The sequence below is a fragment of the Leptinotarsa decemlineata genome, unplaced genomic scaffold (genome assembly GCF_025532065.1).
Source record: "Leptinotarsa decemlineata unplaced genomic scaffold, Ldec_3_MD MMD2_tig00026340_RagTag_RagTag, whole genome shotgun sequence".
Taxonomy (NCBI): Eukaryota; Metazoa; Arthropoda; class Insecta; order Coleoptera; family Chrysomelidae; genus Leptinotarsa; species Leptinotarsa decemlineata.
The window spans coordinates 55182-67676 of NW_027412694.1; positions in this window are offsets into that span (position 1 = coordinate 55182).

Here is a 12495-nt window from a genome sequence, read left to right on the forward strand (position 1 = left end):
AGTTTTTTTCGTTGTGTGAACATTGAATCGAGGTCAGGCAAAATCGCACTACTTTTGCGATCGCCGATTGCTGAAAGTGGAGCGGAAGTGAGCCCTTTATTTTGTATAAATATACGAAGTTCCGAGCCACGATAGTTAATTGAATTTCGAACATCGAGCGAGTGGCATTCGTTTTGAATATCCGAAGATTTTTTGGAAGTTTGAAGTTGCGGTTGATATTTATTGAATGAATTCAGTATCTAGTTCTTTTTAGAATTTAATAAAGACAATTCATAGCACAGGAGTCTTCAGGATCTGCGGTCATCATTAATCAGTGGAATTGGTGGAATAACTGGAGCAGATTATTGGTTGGATAACTTATTGAAGTGTTTAATCATACCTTACGTTTGTCCAGGTTCCTTTTGGCACTCCGCCAGAGGAAAGCAGCCTAAATCCTGCAAAGGAAGAGCAGGTCCCTACTAAAGTTGCTCAGGCTCAGGTACCCTGTGGATACCTTACGGTGATAACAAGCAGCGGTATATCGAGCTTAAATTTGAGAGGGTCAAGCCCATCATTAGTTACGTCCTTCGGCGAACGACTCAACCTAACCGTTGGGACCTTTCAGGATACCTTTCTACCTTATCCTGCGAGCGGGCCCTCATCCTAGGGTGCTATTCACCCGTTGGGCTCCTTATTCCTAAATCACAAGCTCAGTTCACCCTGTAGGCCTTGGATAGGAAAAATCAGTTTCGCGATCCAAGTGTGAACTTAAAAATATTAGATTTCCGTGAATCCTTCCCTCTGACTATTTCCTCGTCAGAGCCATTTAAGTGACACTTTGAAATCGAAACAGACTAGGGCAAGACAAGCGCGAGCGCAGCTTGCAGAAAATGCACCAATGCCAAATCGCGAGACCACAAGTTTCGGTCAATCAGTGCCCTGTCAGACACGCTTAGCCGCCTGAGTGCGACTTCTACGAGCACCCCCCAGGAACCCCCCAGGAATCAGTTTTCAGAGGAAACAGCATTCCAAGAACTCCAGTAGAATCGGCCAGTCTGAGGCTAGATTCTACTCACCGTAGACATTTTGCGCACGAGGACACCAGTACCTCTCTCGTGGTCGCAGAGCGACAAAACCCGAGCATTGGTGGTTTTTCTGCAAGTCGAGTAGCTAGAGAACTCGAGATGACACAAAGGACAAGTCGTCAAATCGTGAAAAAAACTCCGCGAAATAGTGCTCGCCTCAACGCTGTGTTACAGCGAAATAAGGAACTTATGGGGATGTCTTTAGGTGTACAAACTTGGCGGAACACGTAATCAGACCAATCACAAACCCATAAAACAACGTTACTACCGGGTAAATCCTGTAATTATGAAACACATCGATGAGGAGTTGAATAAGATATTGGATGAAGGCATTGTGGAGCATAGTAATAGTCCATGGTCCTCCCCCATCTTACCTGTGAAGAAAAAGGACAACACTTACCGTTGTTTTGTGTGTACTATAAAACTAAACGCAGTTACAGAAAGAGATAGCTATCCTATGCCCATGGTATCAGATACTTTGGATAAGCTGAAAGACGCTCGATACCTTTCGACTTTACACATCAAGTCAGCTTACTGGCAAGTGCCTGTGTCGGAGAATCTCGACCTTACACCGCTTTTACCGTCCCCAACAGGGGGTTATATCAGTTTTCGTCGGATGCCTTTTGGCCTCCATAATAGTCCTGCCACCTGGCAGCGACTGATTGAACAAGTCTTAGGCCCGGAGTTGGAACCCCATGTGTTTTGTTATTTGGATGACTTTCGAAAAACATTTGACGGTGTTAGACGAGGTGTTCCGTCGATTGCGGAAAGCGCACTTGACAGTTAGTTGGGAAAAGTGTCAAATATGTCGTCCGGAAATGAAGTTTCTCGGGTATGTCATAGACCGTAGGTTTACGAGCGAGCAGACCCTGATAAGGCAATGTTGGAGATCCCTGCCCCGAAAACTATATCTGATGTTCGCATAATTATTGGTACGTTTTCGTGGTATCGAAGGTTCGTACCCGACTTTTTCACGGTAATAGCACACATCACCGCCTTTCTCAAGAAAAATCAAAGTTTCAACTGGACTCCCAAATGTGATCAGGCCTTGCATCAAATCAAAGAATATCTTATAACAGCACCTATTCTCAGTTCCCTGATTATTCCTTGCCCTTTGTGATACAGACAGATGCCTCAGGATATGGGATAGGGGCCGTACTCACTCAGCCAACTGCTGAAGAGGTAAGGTAATATGTTACCTGAGCAAATCCCTGGCCAGATAGGAAAGAAATTATTCGACAACTGAGAGGGAATGCCTTGCAATCCTATGGGCCATTGAGAAGTTGGGGCCATATATTGAAGGCGTGACATTCACGGTCATTACTGACCACTACAGCCTCAAATTGGCTTCAATCATTGAAGGATTTGAATGGAAGGTTGGCCAGATGGGCGGTTCGCATTCAACAATTTGATTTTCAGGTAGTCCATAGGAAGGGTAAGGACAATGTGGTCCCAGACATGCTGAGTAGATCACTTCCCGTATTAGATTCGCTAAAAGTCTCGGGTGAGGTTATTAAAGATAACTGGTACAATGGGATGTGTGATAACGTCCAACGATTTCCTCTCAGGTTCAGTCAGTGGAGGGTCACAGAAAGAAAACTCTTCAAGTTTGTTCGAGACCGCTATCAAGGATTGTGTCAGCTGACGGATCAGTGGAAGGTGGTACTTCCAAAATCGGAAAGGTGTGGGGTGATATCGGCCGCTTATGATCCCCCGACCGCAGGTCATCTGGGAATATACAAAACATTTTTCAAGGTGGCTGAGAAGTACTATTGGCGCAAGATGCGCCAAGATGTTGCACAGTTCGTGAAACATTGTCGGTTGTGTGCCGCATATAAGTCTGATCAAACAACTCCAAAGGATATGATGGTCTAACATTCGAAAGTGGACCGTCCGTGGGAGATGGTGTCAACGGACCTTATCGGTCCTTTGCCGCGTTCCACCAAGGGCAATACGTTCATTCTTGTGGTGACCGACTACTTGAGTGAATTTTGTCTAACTTTCGCCCTTAGGAAGGCCACCACGGATGCGATTATACGTCGGCTCGAAGATGATGTTTTCCTCTTATTTCGGACGCTCTGCATTCTGGTGTGTGATAATAGAAGTCAATTTAGTAGTGTGGAGTTTAAGAAATTCACTGACAACTATGAGGTCTTCGTCAAATTTAATGCAAATTATCATCCTAGAGCCAACCCTACCGATGTTATCTATGTATGTCGCGGATAATCATAGAAAATGGGACGTAAACCTTCAAAGAAAGCGTGTGCCTTGAGAACAGCTAAACATGATACAATCACATTTACTCCATTCTTTGTTCAGTTTGGGAAAAATATGGCTCTCTCCGGGAAAGATTATCGGGTGGAAGATTTGTTTGGCGAGAGTGGTGAAGCCCGTGAATCAGAGGTTAGCAGGAACGCTATGATGAGGCACGTATTCCAGGAGGTGAAGAGAAGATTGGAGAAGTCTGGGGAAAAGAGCTCCGATAGATACAACCTGCGGAGGAGACATGAAGAGTATCAGCCTGGAAAGCGAGTGTGTGATGAAAAATTACGTACAGTCGAACCCCCCTCGTTATTTTAATCGGAAGTTAGCACCGAAGTATGTTGGACCATACGTTGTCCACAAGAGGGTATCGCCTTGAACTAACCTCCTGAGGAATGAAGACAGTAAAGTGTTGGATATCGCTTGGCACATCAAAGACTTGAAGAGCGCTCCAGAACATGAATCTGGGGAATAACCCGATGGGGCTGCGACCTCATCGAAAAAAAAAACTTGATTCATACGAGGGAATTAAACAAAAATTAACCGATTACCGGTTAATTTTCTTGTAGTAAGAGGGGGATTTGTTACGTTTATTTTTCACATTAAAACGAATCACCCATTTTATATTTATAATCTGCAATTGTCTTCACGACCGTAAATTATCCTAGTGTAGAACACCCTTCAGTTTCTGCCTGAATGAAGTGTTATGTTGCTAGCATACTGTTTTCGCTAAATAGGTGAGTAATCTAGTCACTGTTGGATATCGTGGGCAGTTCCTCAGGTTGAATTAATTAGGTGGTGAGCGCGCACACCAACCTATAATGTACTGGTAGAGGGACATTTCGAGAGTGGAAACGTGAAAGTTTAGCCTCTCTCGGCGGAAAAACGTGATTTCTGGTATGCAACAGGTGTTGAAGTGCTGAGGTTAATTTTGTATTATACCTTCTGGAATAGGATTCCAGGATTTCACTTCGCCTGTATAATTTTGGGCAAGTTGTCGGCATTTGAGTCGTATAGTTTTATTGACGACAATTGTTGGTTAAGGTGACTGCCCGTCCAGTTTAGCTGGGATCATTTTACATATCACGTGAGTCTATTTTCCACCATTTTGGGTATTCTTAGCATCACCATCACTCATTTGTTAAAGGTTTGGATAATCGCATTGACCATTTGATTCACCTCAGCGGACTTATATGTTGCCGAAGCCGTGAGGAGAGAAAATTCTGCCCTTCTTGAAGGTATTATAATATTTTGTGTTTAAAACTAAACATTATTCTAGTTTAGTCATTTTTTTTGCTTTCTTATAGATAGGTTTCCTTAAGAAACCTAATTAAGTGAGAATCATATTGATTTCTTTTCATTTTTCTCTTACTGTTCGTGAAAGAGTGTGAATTTCACAGGGTTCTAGTGCAGGGCACAAAATATGGACTTTGTGGCCCAGTAAAGTCATTTCCGCCCTCAATACAGGAGCCGTTCATTGAAGCAGAGATATAATCCACAAAGAATGCCAACCGCCCCTTTTCCAACAAGTACCATTACTGATGTTTACTCCTGGTATTCAATTATTTTTTTCAACTGAACCGACTTTGACCATATCGGAAGAGTAGTTATTTTTTTGTACAATTTCGCGTTTAGAGACCCTCAGTGTGTCATTGTTCCGTTTAAATTATTTAGAAATTGTAAATTTATTGAATTGTCATACAAGGGACTCGTTCCTTGTTCCTCCGGGTATATTTTTTGGGCTGTCGGACACTGTTCTATTGAAGTCTCGCCCCTGACCACGCAGTTGAATGCTTGTTTTTAAAAGGGATGGATCCTGTAAACGTGATATGGCCATACCATGGTAACCTACCCCTGACTATAACTTCATCGCATTTGTCTTTGTAATTTCACCATTTATTCCACCCTGAATATTTCTGACTGCTTACCCATTACCATAGTTACCGTCTAACGTTATGTAAGCAGGATTGTCGTGCTATATGGGTGAAAATAAACAGTGTTGGTGGCTTTATATTTCATTTCACTAGACATACCTACCCGTCGAATTTCTAGTTACTCGACATCATTGTGTTCCACTATTTCTAGATTTCGCGAGTGGATCATTACGAAAAGGCACTGGAGGTAAGGTAAACCTTGTGGCGCCCTGATAATTAAGAACTTTCTTATGAACCCCGCCTCCTCCACTGTTATAAAGCTAGGACGGCCCATGCCAGTGCCCTGTCGCCTTCAAGGGTAGTATAAGCCAGCCCCTATCAAAATCACATTATCATCCCGAATTTTGATATTCTAACAATTGTCGATACTTTGAAATATTTCGTCACTTCGAAATTTCTTCGGACTAGAAATATTTTTTCGACTTGCATTATTTTCCTAATTTCTGATATTTCAACAATTGTTGATACTTTGAAATATTTCGGCACTTTAAAATTTCTTCGGACTTAGAAATATTTTTCGATTTGCATTATTTCCCGAATTTTGATACTTCAAAAATTGTTGATACTTTGAAATATTTTGGCACTTTGAAATTTCTTAGGACGTAGAAATATTTTTTGATTTGTATTGTTCTCCCGAGTTTTGACACTTAAACAATTGTTGATATTTTAAAATAGTTCGGCACTTTGAAATTTATTCGGACTTAAATATATTTTTGATTTCTACTAGTTTCGAAGTTTGATACTTTAGTAATTGTACATACTTAGAAACATTGTGTTGCATTCCTGGACTAGGTCGGAAATTTACATGGTTCAACAACCATTGATACCTTGAGGTAGTTCATATTTCGAGAATTCTTTGGACTTGCGGGTTAATTTTTTTATATTCGGTTGAAATAAGATTGATACGTAATTTGACGTCACAGGCGGCATGTCGAAATTATTATGTTTTTTCAAGTGCTGTACTAAGAAACTTCGCCCTCTACCCTTCAATTAACCGCTCTATTTTATTTTATCGAACATGGACAGTTCAAGGGTGGCGGCATGTTCGGCCTCAAAATCTTGCTATCGAAATTATCATGTTTTTCAGGTGAATCCTAATTTTTTAGTATTTAGCCTAGAGTTGTCAGCTCTGAAATTTGTACAACAAAACATATTGTTTTATGGCTTTATTTTTATTATATGTATTGTTAACTAATCTTGTTTGAGTTATTCAATTTTCCATTATCCTAATCGGGGTTTTCCAGTTGGTTTTCTAATGTACGGGCCTTTCCTATTCCATTCATACTCATAAAATTCAATATTCCCGAATATATTTTCCTAAACAACCCGAATATTTAAGCCTATTTCCATGTAAGTATTATAAACTACAAATAACTACTTTCCAATTCTTTTGTTCCTCGTATCCCTTATCTTGGAATTACCCGCTATTATATCGTTTTCTACCATTTCTATCGACTCAACCTATGTCCATCCCTACAACGACGAATCTGACCCCTTCTCTAACTACCGATGTGGAACATTGCCATTTTGTAAAAGTCATTCATTACAATTGAAAACCCTTGTAACAGTACAGTTAGAATTAAATCTTGTCTTGTCTACAGTACATTTAACTATACGGATTTTATTAAAACTATTGGGGTGAATAGAAATGTCAAATGGAAAGAATTTAAGAAACAGAGAAATGATGTAGTAAATTTATTAGAAAAGAAAAAAAAACAATACTTCTTCGATAGAGTAGATATGTATAAAAATAACTCTCAACTGATGTGGAAAACATTAAAAAAGCTTATAAACATGAATTGCCAAAACTTTCCGAGCTGTATAGAATTCAACTTAACAAACCAGATATATTGTTAATAATAAAAAATAATATATATCCTAGTTTTTCCAAGTTTCACATATCAACAATGAATTACGTCTAATTGTTAACTCCTTAGACAACAAAAACAATGTTCATGAAATCTTAAATTTCAAAATGCTCGAAGTCATTTTTGAAACATGTGGACACTACTCACTACCAAATACCGCACAGTCCTGATGTTTTTGACATAGTAGTTGTCAGGAACATCACTGTCAACTGGGATATATACGTGACTTCTGAACTTGACTCAGATCACAACCCAATGACACTCATTCTTGGGAAGGCCCGCCAATACAAAACGACAGAGAAGGAATCAGGACCAACTGGAAAGCTTTCAAACTGTACTTAGAAGCAATCCCCGCTATAGAACGACCCCCCGAAACCCCCGAAGCCTTAGATGCTACGGTAACACGGTTCGAGGAAAACATGAGAAACGCTCTCACAGAGGTTACCATAACCTACGTGGAACCAAGAAAATCCTATAACGAATTTCCCCGACGGATTAAATCTCTAATTAGGGAAAGACACCATCTCAGAAGAAGATACCACAGGACTGTATTTCCAGAATATAGAGCCAGTGCGAATGCGAAAGTCAGCGAAGTAAAACGCTCCATTCTTGACTTCAGGAATGAACGCTGGCACGAATACCTCCTGGGACTTGAGCTCGGAGATAACTCTCTTTGGCGATTAGTCAAGAGCAGAAGAAACAAAAGAGAAGCTCCGACGCCAATACATGGTCAACGAGGTGTCTGTTTCACAACGGAAGATAAAGCCTTCGCGGACACTATAGAGAGCCAATTCAGGCTGAACATAGATCCAAACGATGATATCGATAGAGATATCCGAATCGAGGAAGCAGTGGAAGATACACTGCTACTCGATGACGAGGACGTCATAAGATCCATTTCAGAAGAACTGAGCAAACTGATTCGAGTCACCAAGCAGAAAAAAGCCCCGGGAGCTGATCAATAACAAACAGGTATTGAAACATCTGCCAAACAACCAATAAATCACTTAAAAACATCATTAACAGTCCCTGAATCTCAGACACTTCCCTAAGAGCTGGAAGCACGCTGAGATTATCATGATACCCAAAAAAGCCAAGACCCAAGTTTCCTTTAAAACTACAGACCTATAAGTCTGTTAGGCTCCATGGCCAAGGTTGCGGAAAGAGTAGTCCTGCAAAGGCCGAACGAGGAGATCGAAGACAGACAACTTCTACCGGACGAACAGTTCGGCTTCAGAGAGCCCACTCTTGTGAACTACAAGCATTAATACTGTTGAAAATTCAATCAAGGAGATGAATAGGAAAAGACATGTACACATCTTACTATTAAACATCTCGAAAGCCTTCGACCGCGTTTGGCACGAAGGTCTTCTACACAGAAGATTAATTTCAACCACCACTGGACTAGTCAAGTGGATAAGGTCCTACCTGAAGAACAGAACTTTAACTGTGAAGCTCAACAACATCCGTTCACCGTAAGACAATATAGGCTGTAGTGCCACAGAGTGCAGTCCCTTCACCCACGCTTTACACCTCTATGTCAGCGATCTCTCGAGAACAGACCACGTTAAGGTCTGATGATGCTGATGACACCGCCCTGATGTCCTCGTCCATGGCGAGAGAATTCGGCGTAGCTTATATGCAGACTGCAATAACAGCTCTTGAGACTTGGTTCCTGGACTGGAAAATCCGTGTGAACCCTGCAAAAACACAAGCGATAGTATTAGGTAGGCAAAGTGCCCACCCGAATCTCAGAGTTACCATGACAGGACAAGAAATTGCCTGGTGCCCCCAGGTTAAGTACCTAGGTCTAACTATAGACCGCAGGCTTACCTGGGCCAAGTACATCGAATCCGTGAAGACTAAAGTGAGTGCGGGGATGTCACATTTGTATCCTCTCCTCAATCGCAAGAGCAGTTAAGTCTACGAAACAAAGTCTTACTTCATGAGACTGTGTTTAAACCCATGATAATGTATGCCTCAGGAGTCTAGGGATATACAGCAAAAACACACGTTGAAATTCTGGAACGGGTCCAGAATAAAATCCTAAGGATGGCAACAAACGCTTCATGGGAGCGGGATCTGAATCTTCCAACCATTCGGGAGAGTATACAGTCCCGAAATAGAGGAGTTTTCGAAATTGCGGAAACTCATAACAACCCCCTAGTCAGTGCCGCGGTAGATTACACTACCGACGACCCTTCCCGCTTCAAAAGGCCTCGCGGCTCCGCGAGGTGAGGTCACTGGCTAGTGACCTCGGAAAGCTACGAGTAGAACGGAGTCAGCAAAGAACACAACGATGAAAATTGGTCTCGACCGAGCAACGCACCTCTAAGAGTCTTAACGCCTATATCACAGGCAGAGATCACGAAAGCGTCAGGGATTTAAAATCCAACTCAATTTATCAGAAGATAGGCATTCTGTCAGTTCGTGTAGAACGTTATGCTAAAGATCAGCATAATATAATTTTGAAAATACCGATCCAAGTTTTATTCCAGTAAATTCTTCAACATGATGTTCAATAAAAGTGAATCTATAGCTTCAGAAATAGGAATACTTGTCCATGCCGACTTGTGTGGGTCTTTTGAGACAGAATCTATAGAAGGAGAAAGGTATTTTTTGCTGTTAAACGATGATTTCTCAAACTATAGAATACTACATTTCTTGAAAAACAAAACAAAAAAATTGGGAGTTTTTTTGAAATTTATTGAAACTCAAACTGGCTTTAAAATTAAAACTTTGAGAACAAACAATGGTCTGGAATTCGCCAACAGAAAGTTAGGTGATATTTTGAGGAAACATGGAATCAGACACGAACAATCTTGTGTCTATACCCTACAATAGAATGGTCGCGCAGAGAGGGAAGATAGAACTTTAGTCGAGGCAGCTCGCACTATGCTTCATTGTAAGAACTTGGAAAAGAAACTTTGGGCTGAGACAATCAACACTGCTGTATTTGTAATGAACGGAGTAGAACTAGGAAAAAACACTAATAAAACTCCTTATCAATTATGGTATAGAAAAGATTTTTATATTTCATTACTGAAAGTATTTGGAACTCAAGTTGCTACACATATTCCCAAAGAAAAAAGACTGAAATTGGATCAAAAGAGAAAAGAAAGGAATACTGGTAGGCTATGGTAAAGAGGGCAAAGGATATAGAGTCTACTTTCCTGGTACTAATAAAGTTGAGATTCATCGAGACTTGATCTTCATACCAGAAAATGATAAAACAAATGAAAAAGTCAGTGAAAAGGTCATTGCATTGGATTTAGATACTGAAGAACAACCAATAAATATAGAAAATACTCCAGAAACTAGTGACCCTATTGTAGGAAGAAAAGGGAGTATGTCAAAGAAACCTGCTTGGATGAACGACTATGAAACGAGTTTTTTCACAGCACTAGAAGCACTATGGTCATTGGAAGAGGCAATTTCTGGCACAAACGCACTCAAATGGGAAGCAGCAATAGAAGAGGAACTCAATGTCTTACGCAAAAATGATGTGTGGAGTAAAGTGTCATGACATGTTGATAAAAAAGTGTTAGAAAGCTAATGGCTGTTCAAAATCAAAAGTGACGGCGAATATAAAGTTCGTTTGGTTGCTCGTGGTTTTCAGCAAGACCGTGTAAATAAACTGTATGAAATTTATGCTCCGGTTGCCAAATTGTCTACTATTAGAATAATGTTAGTCATTTCACTAGTTTCGGACTTCCATTGTCTAATATATAAAATGATTTGAAATCCCTGAGACACCTAAAAGACAAGAATTGAAAAATAAATTGCGGAAAATAAAAATTATACATAAATAGTCATCTCTCGGAGGAATCAGTCCAGTCATCACTCGAAGACAATTGTAGATACCAACTAACGTGGCTTGGAATCTCTTAACTTCGTATTTTTATTTTCTTTTTTTTTCATTTCTTTATTTTTATAAAATTTTTGTTCAATTGTTCTACTTTTACTTGTATTTTATTTCACTGTTATTTCATTTCAAGTTTTTGCTTGATATAATTTTCATTTTCAGCTATTCATTTTTTAATTCTTCTCTTTTAGGTGTCTCAGGAATTTGAAATCATTTTATATATTAGACAATGGAAGTCCGAACTAGTGAAATTCATCATGAAACATTGTCAATCACCTTCAAACAAATGTTAGTCATAGAAGCTAAATTAGGCTTGCATATATCACACATGGATGTTCAAAGTGCTTTCTTACATGGTGATATAACAGAAGAGGTATATATGTCACCAATAGATAAAAATAGAACAAAGTCCTCAACTGTTTGCAAATTAAATAAATCAATCTATGGACTCAAAAAATCTACAAAATGTTGGAATAATTAATTCGATATTTTGATAAAAAAGGAAGGCTTTGTGAGGTCTCAAAATGATTTTTATATCTATTGTAAAGTCTCAAACGAAAGTAAATTGTTCATTCTATTGTATATAGATGATATACTTATTTGTGTACTGATGATTCTGATGTCAACAAGCAGAAAATTGTTCCAAACAATAATTTTTCTATGAAGGATTTAGGTTTGTTTCTAGTTATTAAGATATAAATATCAAACAAAATCTAGAACAAGGCTATATTGAACTTGATCAATCTAATTACTCAAAACAAGTTTTGGAAGAATATAATATGAGCGAATGTAATCTTATAAGCACCCATATGGACCAAAATTTTGATTTTGCTCTGTTGAAAAATGAAACTTCGAAAAATTGAACAGTGTAGCAAAATAATAGGAAGTTTTCTTTATGCAGTGTCAGGTACTAGATCAGATTTATGTGAAATTGTAAATATACTCAGTAGATTTCAGGATAAAGCAAATTATTGTTTGTATAAAGCTTTGAAAAGAGTTCTCCTTAATGTCAGGGGAACATTGAATCTAAAATTAATTTTCAAGCCTGATAGTAATTCTGATATTCTCGTTGGATATGTTGATTCCGATTGGGGTGGAGATATTGTCAACTACTGTTTATGTATTCAAATTTTTTGATTGATTTGATTGATTGATTGACTAGTAAAAAAAGCATACAGTATCAATTTCTTTTACCGAAAGTAGCTATTAGTGAGGCATGCTGGTTGAGGAAAATTTCAATGGATTTTCACTTGTTCTCTATAAATGATCCAATACCAATATTTGAAGATAATCAGTCGGCTATTAAAATTGCTAATGATTCTGAAAGTAACAGAAGATTGAAATATATTGATATCAAATATTACTTTATTAAAGAGAAAATTGAAACGGGTTTCATTGAAGAAATGCATGTAAAAACTGAAGAACAATTTGCTGATGTGTTTACTAAACCTTTATCGAAGAATAAATTTTCAAAGTTTGTAAAATTATTAGGCTTAGTAAAT